Below are 12405 nucleotides of genomic sequence, written 5' to 3'. Positions count from 1 at the left end.
AATCCAAGTGGTTTCACGCTGGTTCACATCAATGCAAAATTTCTATCAACTATTTTTGGCAATACTTGAGAGTTTTAATCACATAACTATTGTTCAAGTAACTGCTTTCTCCTTCCCCAGCTCCCCGCTCCCCCGACCAAAACCCCACATCAGTCTAAGAACTACAAAGTTCCTGTCAAATGGGTATAAGTCTCCTTTATAAACAGAGGAAATTAAGGTCCGCTGGCTAAATGGTGAGTGAGAGGGACTCTGAGAGTTAAGAACTAGTTGAGTATATAACTGCTATGCTCTTCTCTCCCTTCAACTAAAATCTAATCAAAGGATGTTGTTATTCTTTAGTTGCTAAATCATGTCTGACTCTTTTGTGACCTGCCAGGCTCCTCTGTCCATGGGATTTCCCAAAAAAGAATACTAGAGTGGGTTGCCATTTCCTTCTCCAGGGAATCTTCCCTACCCAGGGATTGAACCGGCGGCATCTCTTGCTGAGTCTCCTGAACTGTAGGCAGATTCTCCACTGTTGAGCCACTGGAGAAGCCCATAATCAAAGGATAGATGACTTTTTTTGGGGGGGGGAGTGGAGGTGAGAGTTGCTGGTAAAGAGGTAATGTACATATTCTAATATTTTTACAATGAACATGTATTATTTCTATAATAAACAGAACAACAGATCCTAAATTTAAAAATTAAATGAACTCATCAAATCTTTTCAGGTTCAACGTATAAGATCCCTTAGACGGAAGTGTTGATAAAACCTGGAAGAAGTGCAAACATAATTTAACAAAGCGTAAAAAGCACTTAAATCTACACCAAGCCTCAAAATACCAGCAGATTTTCAGTAACACTCAACAAGTATTTACGGAGCACCTACCACATGAGTTACCACAGATATAACTACTAACATGCTAATATGATCCCTGGTCTCTGAAAGCTTACAATATTGCCAATTGGTTTATAAACAGGGTGGCTGTATAGTCCTGATTTATACCTGTTTCTCCCAGAGTAATTATTAATAATGCCCCTCTCACATTTCTCCCAGTCTAGACAATAAATTATATGGTTACACATTTATGCGTAAAACAAACATACTATTGTTCCTGCGTGGCAATAGGTTTGTAAAATGTGTATCATTACCAGGTTTTATCTTTTTAAAGTCATTCTATTAATTTTTATTACACGTTAAATTTTAAAAAATTATTTTAGACCTTCTTCTCATTCTGATATATACCTATCATACAATAAAATCAGAGATTTGCTTCAGTCAAGTAAGAGAAAATCGAAATCTGATCTTACCACATCAAAATGTATGCAAAGTAAATAAACCAAATGAATAAAAAAATAAAAACTTTAAAGACTATAAGCCCCTTGAGATCGGGTAGTTCTTTTTGAATTACCACTTCAGCATTCTAGCCTGTGTCTAGCTCAGCACTGAGAACATACTGAGGTTCAGATACTTCCCACTAAAAGGAGACAGGACAGGAAACATCTAAGTCTGAAACATCTTGTCATAATGGAAAGCAAAGAAGCTATCAAAGACTACCAAGGTTGTGTCAAAAGACTCAGAAGCCAGCCTGATAAGCTCCTAATGGATAAAAACAGGACAACTGAGTACCAACAACGATGAGGAACAGAGTGCATCGAAACACATCAAATATGCTTAAACCCACTGGCCACCTTTAGGGGATGACAAAAGAACAAGCTCATTCTTCTGAAAACTGGTTAGTGAAGGACAAGAATCAAGCATTCAACCTGCCATTCCCATCAGATCTGTACTTCAAGGAAATTAAATATTTGTTCAGGGGAAATTTCTTTCTATAGAAGTATTCTAATTGAAGAAGAAATTATTTTTGTATCATTTTGCAACCCATAATGAATTAATAAATATAGACAAAGATCATCAGTGGCTGGTAACAGCACCAAAGAAGAAACAACCGACACCGCACATCTCCTGGTAGCATTCTACACCACCACCTAGTAGTCCTGCCCCACACCCACACGAGAACTGAACCTTAATCTGATCAAGTCTGTAGATCTAAAACCCAATTTACAGGAAATAAAAAGGGACCAAGGAACATGTTAAATGGTGTCACATGGATGCAATCACCACAATCCAGACTATGGAAGATTATCCAATAAATGACATGCATTCCTCAACAAAAATTCCAAGGAAAAGGAAAAAGAAAGGAAGGAGAACCTATACATTTAAAGAGATTTAATAGACATATTAACAAAGCTAGTAGAGGTGATGGAATTCCAGTTGAGCTATTTCAAATCCTGAAAGATGATGCTGTGAAAGTGCTGCACTCAACATGCCAGCAAATTTGGAAAACTCAGCAGTGGCCACAGGACCAGAAAAGGTCAGTTTTCATTCCAATCCCAAAGAAAGGCAATGCCAAAGAATGCTCAAACCACCACACAATTGCACTCATCTCACACACTAGTAAAGTAATGCTCAAAATTCTCCAAGCCAGGCTTCAGCAATACGTGAACCATGAACTTCTAGATGTTCAAGCTGGTTTTAGAAAAGGCAGAGGAACCAGAGATCAAATTAAAAACATCCGCAGGATCACGGAAAAAGGAAGAGAGTTCCAGAAAAACATCTATTTATGCTTTATTGACTATGCCAAAGCCTTTGACTGTGTGGATCACAATAAACTGTGGACAATTCTGAAAGAGATGGGAATACCAGACCACCTGACCTGCCTCTTGAGAAACCTATATGCAGGTCAGGAAGCAACAATTAGAACTGGACATGGAACAACAGACTGGTTCCAAATAGGAAAAGGAGTACATCAAGGCTGTATATTGTCACCCTGCTTATTTAACTTACATGCAGAGTACATCATGAGAAACACTGGGCTGGAAGAAACACAAGCTGGGAGAAATATCAATAACCTCAGATATGCAGATGACACCACCCTTATGGCAGAAATTGAAGAGGAACTAAAAGCCTCTTGACGAAAGTGAAAGAGGAAAGTGAAAAAGTTGGCTTAAAGCTCAACATTCAGAAAACGAAGATCATGGCAGCTGGTCTCATCACTTCATGGGAAACAGATGGGGAAACAGTGGAAACAGTGTCAGACTTTATTTTTGGGGGCTCCAAAATCACTGCAGATGGTGATTGCAGCCATGAAATTAAAAGGCGCTTACTCCTTGGAATGAAAGTTATGACCAACCTAGATAGCATATTCAAAAGCAGAGACATTACTTTGCCAACAAAGGTCCGTCTAGTCAAGGCTATGGTTTTTCCAGTGGTCATGTATGGATGTGAGAGTTGGACTGTGAAGAAAGCTGAGTGCTTAAGAATTGATGGTTTTGAACTGTGGTGTTGGAGAAGATTCTTGAGAGTCCCTTGGACTACAAGGAGATCCAACCAGTCCATTCTAAAGGAGATTAGTCCTGGGTGTTCTTTGGAAGGAATGATGCTAAAGCTTCTGAAACTCCAATACTTTGGCCACCTCATGCAAAGAGTTGACTCATTGGAAAAGACTCTGATGCTGGGAGGGATTGGGGGCAGGAGAAGGGGACGACAGAGGATTAGATGGCTGGATGGCATCACCGACTCAATGGACATGAGTTTGAGTGAACTCCGGGAGTTGGTGATGGACAGGGAGGCCTGGCGTGCTGTGATTCATGGGGTTGCAAAGAGTCGGACATGACTGAGCAACTGAACTGAACAGACATATTAGCCAATCACTCATTCTTTGGACCTTAATTCAACATTCTAGCCTGTATCTAAATGTTGAAAAAACAAACTGAAAAAACAATTATGAGTCAACTGGGAAGTACAGATACTGATTACTTAATGATGATCTGGAAGTTTTTTTAGTATAATGGTATTTGTCTTTTTTAAAAAAGAATTTTCACATATGAAAATAATATGATATGACATCTAAACCGCTTCAAAGTAACTGGAGAGAGGGAATTACAGTGAGGGTGGATATATATGAAACAAAATTGTGTGTGTGCTTGGCTGCATCCAACTCTTTGTGACCCCATGGACTGCAGCCCACCGAGCTCATCCGTCCATGGAGTTTTCCAGGCAAGAATACTGGAGTGGGCTGCCATTTTCTACTCTGGGGAAACCTTTCTGAACCAGGGATAAAACCTGCATCTCTTGCATCTCCTGCACTGGCAGATGGATTCTTTACCACTGTATCACCTGGGAAGCCCTAGGAAACAAGATCAGCCACATACTAATAATTGTTGGGCTTTCCTGGTGGCTCAGTGGAGAAAAAAATATTTTATAACTACAATTAACTCTAAATCAACTTTTTGATATGACTAAACTAAGGAATTACAGAGGTAAAATATAGTTTGAAAATCCCCCCATATTATGACATTTTCTTTTCCATAACTTAAATTTCATCTCTAAAAACTATAATATAAAATATACCAAATATGGTATATGTTTGATATAATAAAACTTTAATCCCAAATATGCTAACAGAGAATAATAAAAAAAGTTAAATATGTTTGAATAAAACAATTTGCCTAGTAAGATCATCATTCAGTCAAGACTGGTTAGACAGTAGACAGTACTGTATCCTATACATTAAGTCAACTTTTGTCCATGAAAAGACAATAAAACTGAACTACAAACTTCCGTCTTCATGTGGAAAACTTCCTGTGTAGCTCTGGCTACAGGTAAGGTTTTAGGTCGGTATTGTTTACATGCATAGCCAATGTTTTAGTAAGAACTGGCATTAAAGCTGCTTTATCTGTGTTCTCTAGCTGATGGACTACACAGTACATTCTGTCACCTTCGTATACACAGGTCCAACTAAGAAACCATCAACCAAACAAAGTATGCGTACGTTTATAGAGAGAGGCCCACAGGTGAGCAGCAGACCGTTTTAGATGACTTCCTAAATCTGCTGTACTATGAGGTCACAGGATTCTCATCTTCAGTCAGGGCTGTGCTGTTGCTATCACCATAAGCACAGTATGTGCTCAGTCACGTCCAACTCTTGTGAGTCCATGAACTGTAGCCTACTAGCCGCCTCTGTCCATGGAATTTTCCAGTTAAGAATACTGGAGTGGGTTCCCATTTCCTTCTCCAGGGGATCTTCCTGACCCAGGGATCAAACTTACATCTCTTGAGTCTCCTTTGGATTCTTTACCACGGTGCCACCTAGGAAGCCCAAGCAAGAATACTGAAGTGGGTTGCTATTCCCTTCTGCAAGAGGTCTTTCTGACCCAGGTTCTGAAACCAGGTTTCCTGCATTGCAGGTGGATTCTTTACTGTTTGAGCCACCAGGAAAGCCTTTAAGTAAAATGGCCTACACCATTTCACCGTATAAAAATCAGATGCAAGTACAAGCCATAGCAATGGTTCTCCAGTGTTAAATGAAAAACTGCCTTCTTCCTTCCCTGGTTCGCTTCCTCTATCCTGACTCAGTTCTAAGCTGCATTTTATGGTTTCCAGAACAAGGAGACTACATAATTTTCCTCAGTTCTAGGATGTTATTGATTTTAAGTTCTTATTTTATGGTCAATTTTGTGGAAGACCCAAATGAAGCAGCTGTAGTTTCTGACTGAGGATCCAAACCTCGGGTTCATTCTGGGGTTCCCTCTACCTTACCCCAATACCTAATGAACCAACAAGTCCTGTTTTTAAAAGCTGACATGTCCTCCCTATTCCAATTGCTAACACAACCTCTGAGTTCAGGCCCAAATCATCTCACATTACAATAGTCTTTCTGCCTCCCTCTTTTAAACCACCTTACACAGAGATTTTCTAAACTATATTTTCCTAAAGAATTTGGATCATGTCATTCCCTAGCTACAAAACTAGGTATTATTGGCTTCTACAGCCTTGGAATAAAGTTCAATACCTTAGCAAATCGTTCCAAAGCCCTCCTCCATCTGACCCAACTGACTTATTCTGACTTGGATCCCCAAAATCCTTCTCTCCCACCTAATGTCATCATGCTATTTCTAAAGTGCACCCTGACTTTTTCCACTTCTAAATCTTTGGTTATATCATTCTTTGCTTCTACCTAGAACACCACCACTCCACCCTCACGGCCTATATGACTATAAAATTCCAGGCACCATTGCAGACCTAGCTCAAAAGTATCTATCTCCTTCATGAAGCTTCTGTTGACTACCACTTTTGTTTCCAAGAATGCTTAGGAAGATTTTTATTTACTTTTAAAAGGACATGTAAGCTAATGGAACACCTAACAGTTTTAAGTTGGGAGGAAAGTGATTTTTAAAAATCCATACCCATGTGATGTTGCCAATTTCTTCTGCCTCTTCCATAATGTAAACTGTTTCAATAAATCATTTAAATATAGTGAGTTTGGATGCCACAGTTTGCCTCAGGAGAGATTCTCTGCATTAGCAAGTGAAGAGTGAAAGATAGCCAAGTAAGTACCCCCTCTATAATGGTTCAATTCAGTGCAGTCACTCAGTCATGTCTGACTCTTTGCGACCCCATGGACTGCAGCATGCCAGGCTTCCCTGTCCTTCACCAACTCCCAGAGCTCGCTCAAACTCATGTGCATACAGTCAGTGATGCCATCCAACCATCTCATCCTCTGTCATCCCCTTCTCCTCCTGCCTTCAATCTTTCCCAGCATCAGGGTCCTTTCCAATGAGTTAGTTCTTTGCATCAGGTGGCCAAAGTATTGGAGCTTCAGCATCAGTCCTTCCCATGAATATTCAGGGCTGATTTCCTTTAGGATTGACTGGTTTGATTTCCTTGCAGTCCAAGGGACTCTCAAGAGTCTTCTCCAACCACAGCTCAAAAGCATCAATTCTTCAGTGCTTAGCTTTCTTTATGGTCCAACTCTCACATCTATATATGACTAACTACTGGAAAAACCACAGCTTTGACTATATGGACCTTTGTCAGCAAAGTAATGTCTCTGCTTTTTAATATGCTGTCTAGGTTGGTCATAGCTTTTCTTCCAAGAAGCAACCGGCTTTTAATTTGATGACTGCAGTCACCGTTCCCTAGTGACTTTGGAGCCCAAGAAAATAATGTCTGTCACTGTTTCCATTGTTTCCCCATCTATTTGCCATGAAGTGATGGGACGAGATGCCATGATCTTCGTTTTTTGAATGTTGAGTTTTAAGCCAGCTTTTTCACTCTCCTCTCATTTTCAAGAGGCTCTTTAGTTGTTCTTCTCTTTCTGCCATAAGGGTGGTATCATCTGCTTATCTGAGCTTATCGATATTTCTCCCGGCAATCCTGATTGCACCTTGTGCTTCATTCAGCCCAGCGTTTCACATGATGTACTCTCCATATAAGTTAAATAAGCAGGGTGACACTATACAGACAATGTATTCATTTCCCAATTTTGAACTAGTCCAATGTTCTATGTCCGGTTCTAACTGTTGTTTCTTGACCTGCATAGATTTCTCAGGAGGCAGGTAAGGTGTTCTGGTAGTCCCATCTCTTTAAGAATTTTCCAGTTTGTTGTGATTTACATAGTTAAAGGCTTTAGAGTAGTCAATGAAGCAGATGTTTTTCTGGAATTCTCTTGCTTTTTCTATGATCCAACAGATGTTGGCAATTTGATCTCTGATTCCTCTGCCTTTTCTAAATCCAGCTTGAACATCTGAAGTTCACGTACTGTTGAAGCCTAGCTTGGAGAATTTTGAGCATTACTTTTCTAGCATGTGAAATGACTGCAATTGTGTGGTAGTCTGAACATTCTTTGGCATTGCCTTTTTTTGGGATTGGAATGAAAACTGACCTATAATGGTATTCTGCTGCAAAACCAGCACCAGTTTCTCTTTCAAGAACTGCTCAATATTTATATTCTCTCAGAGCCAGACAGTGCAACCATCCAGCACAAGTTAATTTCTTAGTAAAACAAAAGGTAGCTATGTGATCCTGGAGATAGAGACTTATAACTGGACTGAAAAGGCTATCACTGTGCAAGAACTATTCTTACTCATATTATAAATTATGCTTCTGCATGGACACAAGAAGGGTGGGGGAAAAAGACCTCCAAACCTACCCTAATATGGCCTTGGGCAGACATCTGTGAACATCAAAAGATAACTTTCAAAGATAATAACATCAAAGATACTTTAAACTTATCTAGACAAATACAGAGATCTGGATACATTATACACGGTACAAATGTACAATGTATGGCTAAACTTAATCTATCGACAGATATTCAAGCTTATTTAAGCAGAGTTTAAAAGCTTGATTTAGGATGTTTCCAAACAGAAAAAGAATATTAGTTGAAAAACTAGTGAAATCTGAACTAAATCTGGAGTTAAGCTGATAGTAATGTACCAGCGCTGGTTTCTTAGTGTATGTAAGACTTTAACAATAACAGAACTAGATGAAGAGAACCATATTCAATATTTTGTAATACTGTGTAAGGGAAAATAATCTGGAAAAAAGATAAAGATGAATATCTGAATCACTCTGCTGTATATTTGAAACTAACACAACACTGTAAATCAATTCTACTTCAATAAAAGTAAAGTTAAATTTAAATTTAAAAAAAAAAGAATATATGAGAAAAGTATCTCAAAATCCTACTTGTTGCTGTTGTTCAGTTACTAAGTTTTCTGACTCTTTGCAACCCCATGGACTGCAGCACACCAGGTTCCCCTGCTGTCCTTCACTATCTCCTGGAGAAAGCTCAAATTCATGTCCAAAACCCTATACAAATGTTATAATTATCACTATGCTTTGTGTCTATATGATTTTCAACTTTATTCATGAGATATAATCATCTGGAATATTTTCATATTCTACATTTATTATAACTTAACGTGAACAAAATGTCAACACAATGAAGTAATTTTCAAATGCTAATTTTCATAGTTTGCCAAATATACAATAAAAATATACCAACTTTAATGTTACCATTTTATTTTACCTGTTCTAACAACTATAAGAGAACAATGAATTCAGCTAAAAATAATTACAGATTCATTTCTCTAATATAAAGTACTCAACTTCTAAAATCTATGCAGACCAAGTAACAAGCTCAGAAATACCGATATGTAATTGCTTTTTAAGTAATAATTTGTTTTCAATTTGGTTCAGAGTAATGTGAAAGACTAAATTATATTATTTTAATGGCTGTTAGGTAAAACTCTCAGTATCAGAATTAGGTTAGGAAACGGAAACACAGTCATAGAAAAAACAAAAATAAACCTTTAAAAGTACTGGACCTTAAACTCTACCATTATTCCATAAACCACAAGAAGACTATAAAGTTACTGAAGATTATCAATACCATTTATAATATTTATACAGACAGTTGTACTGTGTTACTGTAACATTTTTAAGTATATATTTTAATCTAAGGCTTTCTTTTTATAACCAAGAAATAAGTGCATATACATCCATCTTAAGAAAAAAGAGAACTAGATGAGGTGATATACAAGTACCTGTTTTAGTCTACAAACAATAAATGCTGGAGAGAGTGCAGAGAAAAAGGAACCCTCTTATACTGTTGGTGGGAATGCAAACTAGTACAGCCACTATGGAGAACAGTGTGGAGATTCCTTAAAAAATTGGAAATAGAGCTGCCATACGACCCAGCAATCCCACTGCTGGGCATACACACCAAGGAAACCAGAACTGAAAGAGACACGTGTAACCCAATGTTCACTGCAGCACTGTTTACAATAGCCAGGACATGGAAGCAACCTAGATGTCCATCAGCAGATGAATGAATAAGAAAGCTGTGGTACATATACATATGGAGTATTACTCAGCTATTAAAAAGAATACATTTGAATCAGTTCTAATGAGGTGGATGAAACTGGAGCCTATTATACAGAGTGAAATAAGTCAGAAAGAAAAACACCAGTATATTAACGCATATATATGGAATTTAGAAAGACGGTAATGATGACTCTATATGTGAGACAGCAAAAGAGACACAGATGTAAAGATCAGACTTTTGGACTCTGGGAGAAGGCAAGGGTGGGATGATTTGCGAGAAAAGCATTGAAATATGTATATTATCATATGTGAAATAGATGCATGAGACAGGGTCCTCAGGGCTGATGCACTGGGATGACCCTGAGGGATGGGATGGGGAGGGAGGTTGGAGGGAGGGTCAGGATGGGGAACACATGTACATCCATGGCTGATTCATGTGAATGCATGGCAAAAACCACCACAATATTGTAAAGTAATTAGCCTCCAATTAAAATAAATTAGAAAAAAAAGTACCCATTTTGCATCTTTTCTGTGAATCTAAAATTATTCCAAAATTTAATTTTTTTTAATTTTAAAAAAGAGAACTTACAGGGGTAGTACAAATTGAGGTATAACCACATTAATGAAAAGATTTTCTTTGAATTAAAAAAACAAACAGCTTTACTAGTTTTTCCCAAAAGTGAGCGCTTTTAAAACTTTTTTTTCCCATGCCACGTGGCTTGCAGGACTTCAGCGCCCCCACCAGGGACTGAATTGCTGCCTTCAGCAGTAGAAGTAGAGTCCTAACTACTGGATCACTAGGGAATTCCTTAAAAAACTGCTTTTTTTAACTTTGATGTTTTTCAACATTTTCAGGTTTACTTGGGTAAAGACTATCAGTTACCAAATGGAACGAGTTTTTTCAGCAGGATCCACCTACAAACATGTATAGATATGATTTATGGCTTAAAACCCAAACTGGCTAATGCCAAGGTAACCTGACTTCTGACATCAGCTGGTTTGGCCAATATAGACCCGAATGCTATGTGACTATGGAATAACTAACCTTCATTAGAGCAGCTCAGCACTATTTTCCTAAGTGTGAAGTGTGTGTATTTTTGGACCCAGCTATCAAGAATTCCTCATTAGTAGATAATAACACAAGTATAAAAAGATATGTATACAAGGGTATTCATTTTATAGCACTACTTAATATAACAAAAACTTGAAACATAAATAATGATACACACAGATCCTGGCATACTACACAGTCATTCAAATGATGATGTAGGTTTATATTAATTGACACAGAAATATATCCACATGAGAAAAAATAAGCGTAAAGTACATGTGGGAGTGAAATCACATAATCCCACTACGTAAGACTATGCACATAAGCTATGTATATGTATGCTCACACTGAGAGATACCTAGGATAGGGGCAAAGATGAAGGCGGAGATACTTTGTTCCTTCATATCTTTCTGTCATCCTTAAATAATTCTGGATAAGCTTGTATAATTCTTTAGAAAAATAATAAACTATTCTTCTTAACACTATAGAAGCAATTTGCTTCACACTCAAGTAAGACACTAAGTACCCAAATATGTAATTAAAAAAAATGATCCCCTGTTCATGACTGAAAATGGTAAAATATTTGTTACTGAACTTACTGTAAACAATTGCCCTAGAAAGCTGAGAAATAGTTCTATTATGAAAACATCCAACATTAGCCAAAGACTCTAGATTGTCAATGTTAACTGCAACATTAGCTATATAATTTTAGCTTATAGACATGACAGACACATCTCAGTATTATTATGCTTAGCTAGAGCTAAATTACAGTTATAAATATCAAGTTATTTCACACAGATTCTACTTACAAATAGACATGTATTATTTATAGTGTTTATACCTTAGCTTAGATCCGTCAATAGATTTTTTTTTACACAAGCAACAAAATCTGTCCTGTTGCCAAGGATTTACGCTTCCATACCAATGAACTGGAGAGCTGCAAGAGAACTTACAACATATTCAATATTCTCTATTATATGAGAAATGAAGAAAAATGAGGCTTTAAAATGTTAAATGGTTCCTGTAAGGTCAACAGCTAGTTGATGGCATAGCTTGGTCTATTACCCAGATTCTGGTCCTAAGGGTCAAAATGAATTATTTCTACATACTCATTAGGACTCAGGCTTCCCTGGTAGCTCAGATAGTAAAAAATCTGCCTGAAATGCAGAACCGGGTTCAATCACTGGGTTGGAAAGATCCCCCGGAGAAGGGAATGGATGGACCCACTACAGTATTCTTGCCTGGAAAATTCCCTGGACAGAGGAGCCTGGTGGGTTGTAGTCCATGGTTTGCAAAGAGTTGGACATGACTGAGCGACTAACATTTTCACACACACACCCATTAGGACAGTGAAGATAAAAAATACAACTTAAAGTGTGAGCAAAGACATAGACCAAACAAGACTTTCGTATGTTACTGGTGGAGGTACAAAAGGGCACACTCTCTCTGGAAGACAGTTTGGCAGTTTGTTAGAAAGTTAAACACACACACCTATCATCAAGCAATCCCACTCCTAGGTATTTACTCTAGAGAAATGAGAATTTATATTCACCCAAAACTAGAAAACAATCCAAATGCCCTTTAAGAATGAATGAACAATCTGTGGTGTACCCACACAATGGGATATTGAAGGTGACGGTGAAGTCGCTCAGTCGTGTCCGACTCTTTGCGACCCCGTGGACCGTAACCTACTAGGCTTCTC

General features: G+C 38.0%; 1 protein-coding gene across 4 annotated transcripts in view; it reads right to left on the bottom strand.

The window, feature by feature from the left end:
• Positions 1 to 12405, bottom strand: part of ZNF652 (zinc finger protein 652) — a 61562-nt gene that overhangs the window by 36672 nt on the left and 12485 nt on the right. The window lies entirely within an intron of this gene.

The sequence above is a fragment of the Ovis canadensis genome, chromosome 11 (assembly GCF_042477335.2).
Source record: "Ovis canadensis isolate MfBH-ARS-UI-01 breed Bighorn chromosome 11, ARS-UI_OviCan_v2, whole genome shotgun sequence".
Taxonomy (NCBI): Eukaryota; Metazoa; Chordata; class Mammalia; order Artiodactyla; family Bovidae; genus Ovis; species Ovis canadensis.
This window is presented reverse-complemented; position numbering and strand designations above follow the sequence as displayed.